The sequence below is a fragment of the Thunnus albacares genome, chromosome 21, assembly GCF_914725855.1.
Source record: "Thunnus albacares chromosome 21, fThuAlb1.1, whole genome shotgun sequence".
Taxonomy (NCBI): Eukaryota; Metazoa; Chordata; class Actinopteri; order Scombriformes; family Scombridae; genus Thunnus; species Thunnus albacares.
This window is the reverse complement of record NC_058126.1, coordinates 2,763,922-2,774,634: the sequence shown is the minus strand read 5'-3', so window position 1 is coordinate 2,774,634 and position 10,713 is coordinate 2,763,922. Positions and strand designations below refer to the sequence as shown.

Below are 10,713 nucleotides of genomic sequence, written 5' to 3'. Positions count from 1 at the left end.
AAAATAAAATGTTTTTTATGCACATTTCTTTTTGTCAAAATATTAGCAGAAAGCACAAATATCCACTCATAATCAAAGGAAATAGAGCCCTCCAGTGGTGAAAACACCAGATTAACTACACTTGCATTTCAACATACTTTGCCAAATAATAATTAATTTTCCTTATTGAGTTTAAATTATGAATTAATTTTAAAATGGATTTCATTTAACAAGGCTGTGAAATTTTACTTTCTATTTTCCATTTCTGTTCCATCATATTCCATCTCACAGTTCATGTCTTCCCGCTTAAACATTTACAGTTTCTCTTTCATGACAGCTCCCTTTAATTTAAAGTACCTATAATTGATATTTTTTATAACTCTACAGTCTGATCTGTCAGTGTGTTGGTTGTGGCTCGTAGTGATGAACCTACAGAGAATTATCAGTGACTCTGCAGCTCCTCTCAGCTTTACGGAGCTTTATAGTGAGTTTCAGCTCATTGTTTATCTGTCCAGCTGCAACTTACTTTACTGTTCTGGTTCACTCTCAGCGCTCTCATGGCGTCGTTCTCAGAGAAAAAGCTGTAAAAAGCCGCTGTACACTACCTGCTCAGCACCAAACGGCAAACAGACACAGTTAGCTGTAGACTAGCTGGTGATCATATTGGAGCATTTAGCTGCTAAAGAGCCAGATATTTCCCTCAGGAGTTGGTAGAGAGCAAAAACAGAGCAGAGTGCCACCAAAAGAAGTGGAAAATTTAGAGCCATTGGTTCAAAAGTGAGTCTGAGCTGAGGGTTTTGGCCCAGATTGACAACCCCCTGTACAAGCTGTTTATTTTAAACAACAACTTTAGCACAATTTGTTTGTTCAGTGTCAGAAGTTTGCTGGTTTATTTGAGTTATGAAAGATGTGGTTTCAGCATTGTATGGACTGTGGAGTAAATCTGTCTGTACACTTGATGATGATGGACAGTTGATTCTGTCTTTCTGATTGTTGTGATAGTGTGTTCATAGTTCTGTGGTGGTAAAAAATATTACTGTTTAATAAAGAACTTTATAAACTTTAATCAAGGATTAACATTAAAAAGCACACTATTTTCTCTCCTCTTCATCTTCTCTGCTGCTCTCCAATTTCCTCTCCTGCTTCCTCATCATACTCCTTCTTCCTCTTTTCCCCTCCTGATGTACTTTTCATCTTTTCATGTAACTGTCATGAGCAGCCACTAGGAGGTGCTGCAACACAACTCTGTCTCCAACCGCCTGACTTACCAACCTCAAATGACTGGACTCCACATAAAAAACACTTCTGTTAATGTTTATGCACCAATGCATTCACTCAGCACTTCAAGAGCAGCAGCCTGAAGCGCCTCTGTGTGTGTTTGTGTTTGTATTACTCATGTTGTGGGGACATCTGTTTACACAGTCAAACTGTGGGGACCTGTCTTTGTTTTGGTCAAGTCCTCATAAAGAAAATCATTAAATTTTAGTGTGACAACTTGATTTAATGTGAAAGTAAGTCTCCAGGAAATGAATGTCAGTCAGTGTAACGTCCTCTTAAGTGATGGAAACATGACTCTGTGTGTGTGATAATACCTCCAATGCAAACAAATGCATGTACTTCAATGAATCATTCACCCACTTTCAACCTAATATAAGCAGCATGAAGAGTTCTTGCTTTCTTCTCCCCTGAAAAACACATTCTCCTCAGACTGAACTTCAGGAAACATGAAGGTGAAAATCTCTGAGACTTTTGCTAAGTCAGCAACTTGTGAATATATGTTTTAGTCAATTAATGCACCTGTGAGATAAGTAGCTGCCCTTAACGAGCGACCTTAGATAATTGGCTGCGGCTAACGAGGAGCCTGTGATAAGTGGCCGGCTGCAGCATGGCGGCTTAGATGAGTGGATAATGTTAACGAGAATACTGCTCTGTGATCGACTGCCAAAAGCAGCGGAGACGAGCTCACCGCACGCCAGATGGTTTAATTGGCAATTACAGGGACAAAAAGAATATTCAGAGAGGCCGTCTGACCGGCCGCAGTCATCTTTAAAAAATGGACTTGGATTCTGCTGCTGGATGCAGTCTCTACTTTCAGAGAACAGGTTTCTCTTCCAAGTCTTTCCCATCCTGTCTGTCTTCAGCATCAGCCCCTCTTCTCTGTCTCACAGTCTTTGTCTCTTGTCCTTATTCATTCTACATTCAATGTCCGATCAACCATTTGGTGGACATTTTTATTGTGTGGCCCAAAGCAGCTACACACAACAAGGTGTCCTCCCTCATATACAAATAAAACATACAAGACAGACTCGGTTATTTCTATATCAGGGCCCTGTTCTTCAAACGTCAAATGTGGTTTAACTAATTCAGGCTAACACACTGTTATCAGGCTAAAATAATCCTGTTTGAGGATTGATTTGTTAATCCTGGATGACGTTATCTTGAATAACAAAAGGAAATTGAGTAGAGAGTTGAAACCATGATCAGTGCTGATCATGCGATTGCAGTTAAATGAGTTAAATGTGTTGGAAACAAGCAGCAGATGCACGTCTTGAGGCAGAAGTACTTTAAAGTGCTAATGACAGCTGCCAGATGCTCCAACTGACTCCCATTCAAAAAGCCTCAACTTCTCATGAAATACTGAGTCAATCATTTTTTTCAATGAGTCATTATGGTCAATTCAGGCCCTCTAATAAGTGTGCTGGTGGTCATTTTGGAAATTATTGCTCTATTAAAAAGATTTGAAGACTTATAGTCTATGTCCATAGTCTATATACTCTATGAGTTGTTAACAGCTCCACCAAATAGTGATTTTTCCCTCTAAACCTCTCACATGCTTTCATTTCAATAAATGTTCAAATGATCCAATATTTCACCAAAAATCAAAGATTAGAGAAAAAGTCCAAAAACTGAAAACAGATTTGTGTATCAGAACTTCGTTTTTTCTTCTTTCCTCTCCCATTAATCATCTCACCACCCCTCAGATTTATCTGCTGACCCTTTGGAGGGGCCCGACCCCTAGGTTGGGAACCACTGGATTAAACTAGCTAACTGTATATAAAGTAGTGTAAACTAGCTCCACCTCCAGCAGCTACAACAGTAACATGCTGCTCTAACACTGATGCTTCACTATTAATAATCTAATGATGTCATATATAATAATATATCAGTCAGAGGGACCAAACCACTACTTTTACTGCAATACTTTAACTACATCAAGCTCATAATACTTATGTACTTTTACTGCAATACTTTAACTACATCAAGCTCATAATACTTATGTACTTTTACTGCAATACTTTAACTACATCAAGCTCATAATACTTATGTACTTTTACTTAAGTAAAGGAACTCAGTACTTCTTTCACCACTGCAGTTACAACATAACTTCTAAACATCACCATTACCATGTTTTCTACTTTAATATACTATGTGCACTTATATAGAAGTACTTAGAACATACATTATGGATAAATTACAATTATTTTCCATGGCCATTGCGTAAAAAGGCCTAATAGTTCATTCAGTAAACACTGTGGCTGCATGCAGTTTCAGGTCCTCAAATATTTTCCTCTCAAATTTGCTTATAGCTCTCTACAAGTGTTTTCACATGTGCAGATTTTTGTTTTTATAAATGTAACAGCAGTTTTTTGTTTTGTTTAAAAAACTGTGACTTTTCTGCAAAGGTTTAAAACATGGCTGTATGTGAAATTAAATTGTTAAATCAAAATGTCAGTTGATGTATAAGTTGATAAACTATCAGGACAAACATTTACAGCTTAAAGGTTAGTGTAAAAAGAATAGAAAGAATATTGTGTTTCTTTCTTTCATATTGTTCCTGTTTTTTTCCTGCTGCTCAGACTCAAAATGAAAAATCTTTAATTAAAACTGCAATCCTTTGAATAAGACTCTGAATTCTGGCATTGTTGCTACACCAGAGGGCCTTTCTGTCATTCTCTCTATCTTTTAGATTAATGTTTGCAATCTCCGAGCCGACCACAGATTGCACTGAGGGCAAACACAAAGAGAGAAAAAGAGACACAGTTAGCTGTAGACTAGCTGGTGAAGAAAGTGGAGCATTTAGCAGCTAAAGAGCCAGATATTTCCCTCATTGAGGGAAGTTGGTGGACACCAGACCACAGGTAACATGTTAGCCACAGCTACTTTATAAGCTGATGTTATGTTTTCAGCTTGTTCCTTAATTTTCCTCCAAGTGGCCCAGAAATAAAATAAAGTTATAATCTTCAAACCTGCAATTTTCTGTCTACAACATTAAAAATTCCCTAGCAAGTCTATCTGAATTCTGCATATTTCTTATTCATGTCAGGTTTCTGAAAGAAGGATAATGATTAAAAAAAACTGAAAGTATACTATATACTACATAGTAATATGGAGTATTTTTGGAACAGGGACTAATTTAAAATGTAGTTAAAATGTAGTCGTAAAAGCTAAAGAACCACAACTGTTCTGGTTAGCTAAAATGTGAAGAAAGAACTTGACTTAAAATCGTCCATTAGTGGCATTCATGATGCTCAAAGGTTAGCAGTTCAGCTAGCTAGCTTATTGTGATAGCATTGTTTATGTTGAACATGGGCCTACTGTAAATGGTCAGCTAAGCTAATTAGCGGATCATGTCAACATAGAAAAGTTAGGTTGTAGTTTATTAACAAGACCACTACTTGTCTACTGACATATCATCACCTTTTAAGTCAATAGTAATTTTTATTTCATAACAGTAAACAGGCTTGAGGAGTTATGGAATACATGGAACGCTGTTACGCAATTAGGATACAAAAAAAGGAGGGCTAACTGTATTCCGTTAAAGGCACAGAAAAAAGGACAATCAGATTACTGATACATTTAGTAAAAATTATTAGCAGGATTACAATTTTAAAATACAATTTAAAACAAAGAACGATATTCTGCCATGCACTGTAAACGTAAGCAGAGCAGGAACGAGGAGGCAAAATAACTCACTGATTCACCATGGATGTATAAAGAGAACTGGATACAGGAAGAGCGCCAGGCTTTGAAGCAAATTTGACATAGCGGCCAAACCGTGTAACTACAACGTCACGGGATGCACACTGGCTCAAAAAGACTTTTTCCCATAGACTTAGATTGTGAAAGAGACATCCGTAAATCAGTGAATACATTTTTTTGAGCATCACAACCCCCGTGAAATGACTCGTTTCGCTATCAGAATTAAATCCGTTCAGTCCAATCACATTACAAAAGCCTAATAGAGCCGTATGATTGAATTGTTTTATCCCCATTCAAGTTAGCTGGAGGGCTAAACCGGAAGTAGCCGGCTCGGCCAGCGAAAGTCACTAGTGCGCTTGCTCTATGGGCCACACAATGCGGAAGATCCGGGTAAGTTAAAAGAGAGCTTGAGTATATGACAGCTTGTAGCGTCACCGAGATGACTGTATGTATGTGTGATGTTCCCAGAGCTGACAGCACATCAGTGGTCGCCGAGCATGTTCAATACTGAATGAGTTAGAGGAAACGTATCGCGCAGATAGAACTGAATAAAAGGACACGGTGAAGGCCATAATGCTGTAACACATATGTCTGCCATTGCCATTCCTCTGAGAAGAGCTGTGGAGGAGGATGAAGCTCTTGTAGAGTGGGCACGAATACCCGGGGGGGGGTCTTCCCCTGCTGCGACATACATTATACCTGTGTGATAGATTCACACAGCCAGTGAGCCGAGCGCTGTTTCATCAGAGTCTTTCCCTGAGAATGTTCTCTGTAATGCACATCATGTGTTGTGCACTTTCATTTTAGGTTTCTAGGCTACTGCCTGAATTTGCTTAATGAAAAACAAGTTTTTCTATAAAAATACACTTAGCAGAGGACACATTATTGATGCTAAAAATCTTGGTTTCCCTGTTTTTTTTTCTAAGGTTACATTGTTCTGTTGTCTTACAGAATACACTTAAGTAAAAGTCATCTTATTGATATTTCTTTTCTCTTGTCTTTATTTGCATATTTGGTATTGAGGTAATCCAAGAGTAACAGAAAGTAATCAAGTTATGTTATTTTAATAGTATGATACTTGGATCAGGTTACTGCTTACATTTTTTAGGGTTAGGGTTAGGGTAAGAATTAGGGTTAGGGGTTAGGATTAGGGTTAGGGATTAGAGTTAGGGTTAGGGTTAGGGTTAGGGGTTAGAGTTAGGGTTAGGATTAGGGTTAGGGTTAGGGGGTAGGATTAGGGTTAGGGGTTAGAGTTAGGGTTAGGATTAGGGTTAGGGTTAGGGGGTAGGATTAGGGTTAGCGGTTAGAGTTAGGGTTGGGGGTTAGGGGTTAGAGTTAGGGTTAGAGTTAGGGTAAGGATTAGGGTTAGAGTTAGGATTAGGGTTAGGGTTAGAGTTGGGGTAAGGATTAGGGTTAGGGGTTAGGATTATGGTTAGGGGTTAGAGTTAGGGGTTAGGAATTAGGGTTAGGGTTAGGGTTAGGAGTTAGAGTTAGAGTTAGGGTAAGGATTAGGGTTAAGGGTTAGAGTTAGGATTAGGGTTAGGGTTAGGGTAATTAATAATTACATATAACAGGTAATTAATAATTGTATCAGAATACATTTTTAAAGTTACCCTCCCAACCCTGTAAACAGACATGGAGAAGTGTGGAGAATTTGAACTGGAGATGTGATTATGTGGTACACTTTCTGAGACCACAGAGTACAAAACCACACTGATTACCAGTCTGGTGTGTACTCCTACAGAAGCTGACCTCACACACAAACACACAAACACACAAACACACACACACACACACACACACACACACACACACACACACACACACACACACACACAAGTGCATTTCCAAAATAACCACCTCAAACATTTTTTACCCCTGAAGACATCAAACTCCACATCAAGCGGCCTCCGCTGGGCTGCCCTGTCTTTATGTTTGTGAACTTTATTGGCATTTTTACAAAAGGGCAATTACCAACATGCCTTGGGCCTCTGAGCTGTTTTTATTGGAGCGTTTGTCATGTACAGCACAGGAGGGAGGGGAGGGGGGGGGGGGGGGGGGGAAGCAGGGAAGAAATGGAAAGCGATGGGAAGGAAAGAAGGGAGATAAATGGAGTGAGCTTTTAATTTGGCTAGGCTCCGTGAAGCTGCATGTGGGGACTGATCCTTAGCAAAGGCTTGCTGCCGTGGTAACGGGGTAAAACGTGGGAGGAGCAGGAGGGGGGGTGGGGGTGGGGGGGTCAAAGAGAAAGAGAGAGAGAGAGAGAGAGAGGTACAGTAGCATGTAAATATAAGAGAGGGGTGAGGAAGGGGAGGAGAGAGGAGGTTTGAGAGGAGGGACGCCGGAAGATACGCCTTCATGGAGACACACACAAACACACACACACACGCGCACACACACACACACATACACACACACTTGATAGGAAAGGAAAGAAAGAGGAAAAAGCTGGGAGTGCAGTAGACTGAAAGGAGGAAGGAAGAGGCTGAACGAACAAGCCTGAGTGCGACACACACACACACACACACACACCTTACATACACACACCCACCCACCCACACACACACACACACACACACACACACACACACACACTTTGCTCCAGCCAGGCAGTGTGTGGAGCGTCAGACAGACGGGGAGAGAGAGCGAGGCAGCAGCAGCAGCACTGTGAGGAGAAACCAGAGCCGCTGAAACACCAGACGTCTGCCGGAGCTGCCTGACAGTCCTAAATCAGGGTTTACAGCAACATTTGATGTCAGTTGTGATCCTCAGTGCTGACAGAAGGCTCGTCTCCTGGTGGGAAAGTCCTACAGTTTATCTCCCCGAGCATCTTTACGGACTGAGACCTGCTCCAGAGAGTTTTCACTCAAAACAGACATCTGAAAGGATACAGCAGGATTGCACTCTCTTTCTTTTAATCATCTGGACTTTGCAGACAACCTGCAGACTTTCTGACAATTCTTGAGTTTACTTCAGTAGGTTTTGTAGAGTTGAATGTCTGATATAATCCTTTTTTTTTTTTTTTTTTTTTTTACAGTTTTGTTACTCTCTTCAAAGGAAAACCAGACAACTAAAGGACCCACAAGCCGCAAGGATTACTCAGTATTTTTTGATTTCTTTTTCACAAAGGGAGAAGTTATCAGTATTTTGCAGACAATTTGCAAACGACCTTGTGGATAATTTCAGTAGTTGTTGAAGAGTTAAAAGTCTGAGCTAATCATGGTTTTGGAGTTTTAAAAACCAATAGGATTTACAAGCAGCAGGATTGCAAATATTTTTAGGATTTCTTGTTCACAAATGAAGGAGAGAAGTTTAGTCATCTGGATTTCGCAGACAACCTGCTGACAATTTATTTCAGTAGCTGAAGAATGCTGGTTTTTGAGTTTTGTCCATCACACCAAACTAAAACCAGACGACTGACGTACCTACAAGCAGCAGGATTACAAACCTTTTTCACAAAAGAGGTCATTTGAGTCATGAGTTTACATACAATCATTCATTTAATTTAATAGGTTTTGCAGAGTTAAAAGTCTGAGCTAATCCTGATTTTGGAGTTTTGATCATCACTTTAAAGGAAAACCAGACAACTAAAGGACCAACAAGCAGCTCGATTACAAAGAGTTTTTTGAGTTTAATAATCTGTTTTCTGCAGACAACTTGTAAACAAAAAAAATATTCTGAAGTTGGAACTGTTTAATGATTTAACGATATCCTGACTTGCTGACAATCCTTCAGTTCAGTTCAGTAGGTTTTGTTGGATCACTTAAAGGCAAACAACAAGCACGAGGATATCAGACAGATCACAATCAGGGAGAAGTTTAATAATCCAGATTTTACAGACAAACTACCAACAATCTTTGGATTTATTTTTGGAGTTGTTTTAGAGTGAAATGTCAACCAGACAACTGAAGATTGTGTTCACCTGATTTTTATTTTGCAAAGAATAATTTGCAGTGAAATTATAAAATTTGGGAGTTTTTTGTGTCGTTTCAGAAGCAAATCAAGGACAACTTTACCCAGATCACTGACGGATCTGAAGCTGACGGGATTACAAAACCTCATCAGATTTTTACTTTTATTTTTTTCCTTTAAGTGAGAATAGTCGTTTGGATTTTGGTTTCTCTGTCATCTCATGAGACTTCTACTAAGGACACTGTCCGCTGAATCTTTTCTAAGGCAGCAAGGAGTTAACTGTGACTCTTAATGTCTTGTGGTTGCTCACCAGTCTTTTGCGGACATCCTTTTACATTTTCATAGATGCATGACGGCTCTAACAGCTGCTGCTGCGACTCAAGGACTTCAAGGACTGTCTGCTGTCATTTTTTTAAGAGACTGTAAAAGTTGACATTGAAGAAGCAGGATTTGGCTCTGATTAAATAGAAACTGCACAGATCGGCTTCAGAGGCCACATCGAGAGCTGGGTAAGTGAAACAAAGTGGCTGGTGGTTTTCTCTGGAGGAGGAGATTCTCAGGGTTACTTGGGGATTTTGCAGTTTGATGTTTGGCACCTGTTGCATCTGTGCAATCAACTGCAGCTACTGTCTGATTCAAGGACTCCCACTATGGTGATTTTCTGTAGAAGAGAAGTAAGTTGAGAGTTTATTATCATTTGCACGTGGAGCATAATTTGGATTTTTGCTCCTTCCTGCACCCGTTCTGCCACAACTACATCAGTGAGCTCATAATGAGAGAAGAGTCTTCAGTCATGCCACCAGCTCTGTGAGGCTGTACTGACACTTTAATGTTCACCTTTTTCACTATCCTAGTTAAGCTTGTTAGCAAGCTAACATTTGCTAATTAGCCCTAAACATAAAGTAAACCTGAGGTTGATGGGAATGTCATTAGTTTTGCAGATTTGGCCATAAACCAAAGTGACAAAGTGGAATTTTGACCTCATGATGGTGCTAGATGAAAAGTCAGAGGATCACCAAAGTTAATACAATTTATCCTGAGGGGGAAATGAATGTTGGTACAAAATTTCACAGCAATCCATCCAATAGTTGTTGAGATTTCACTCAAAATCAGAAATATCAACCATCTAGTAGATGTTGAGATATTTCACAGGATAAATGAAACTTTTGACCTCCAGGTGGCGCTAAAAGAGAAGTCAGAGGATGACCAAAGTTATCAGGATTCATCCACTGGGCACAATGAATATCTGGGCCAAATTTCATTTAGAGGGACTGTCAGAGGATCACCAAAGTCAGTAGGATTCATCCTTTTGGGAACACGAATGTCTGCACAAAATTTCAAGGCAATCCATCAAATAGTTGTTGAGATATTTCAGTCTGGAGCAAAGTGGTGGACCAACAGACAGACTGACATTACCATCCTTAGAGCCATGCAGCTATCATGACTAAAAACTGCCTACAGGGTAGAGTTAGAGTCACAGTCTTACATACTGTACATTTGAACTTGTTTGTATGGACGTACTGCAAGGATCAAATCTATGAGATCACATATAAATAGTGTTTTTATCTCCTGGGAGCAACTTAGGAACAGCTGCAGCAGCCGTAGCCTTTCTGCCACCCACATTCCCATCAACAAGAAACAAACGCTGATATTTTAAGAAGCAGGCAATGATTGACCTTCTCCTGGTTTCAATTCTTCTTCCCTTTAGGATTCGGAGAGTAAGATTTCATCTCTCTGTGACAGACGATAACGACGAAGTCCGCCTGGCAAGAATCTGTGAGTTTTTCTGTGAGCATTTTCTCCCTCCTCCCACCCACAGCTCATGGTTTTGGATGCTTCAGT

The 10,713-nt window shown here is 39.8% G+C and overlaps 1 protein-coding gene across 1 annotated transcript in view; it reads left to right on the top strand.

Moving 5' to 3' along the window:
- The first annotated feature begins 7,454 nt into the window (after window positions 1-7,454).
- The window catches only part of dipk1c (divergent protein kinase domain 1C), a 66,188-nt gene continuing 62,929 nt past the window's right edge, over window positions 7,455-10,713 (top strand). The window contains exons 1-2 of the mRNA XM_044339227.1: window positions 7,455-9,380; window positions 10,580-10,647. The gene's annotated coding sequence lies outside the window, so the exon portion shown is untranslated. The remainder of the gene's footprint in view (window positions 9,381-10,579; window positions 10,648-10,713) is intronic.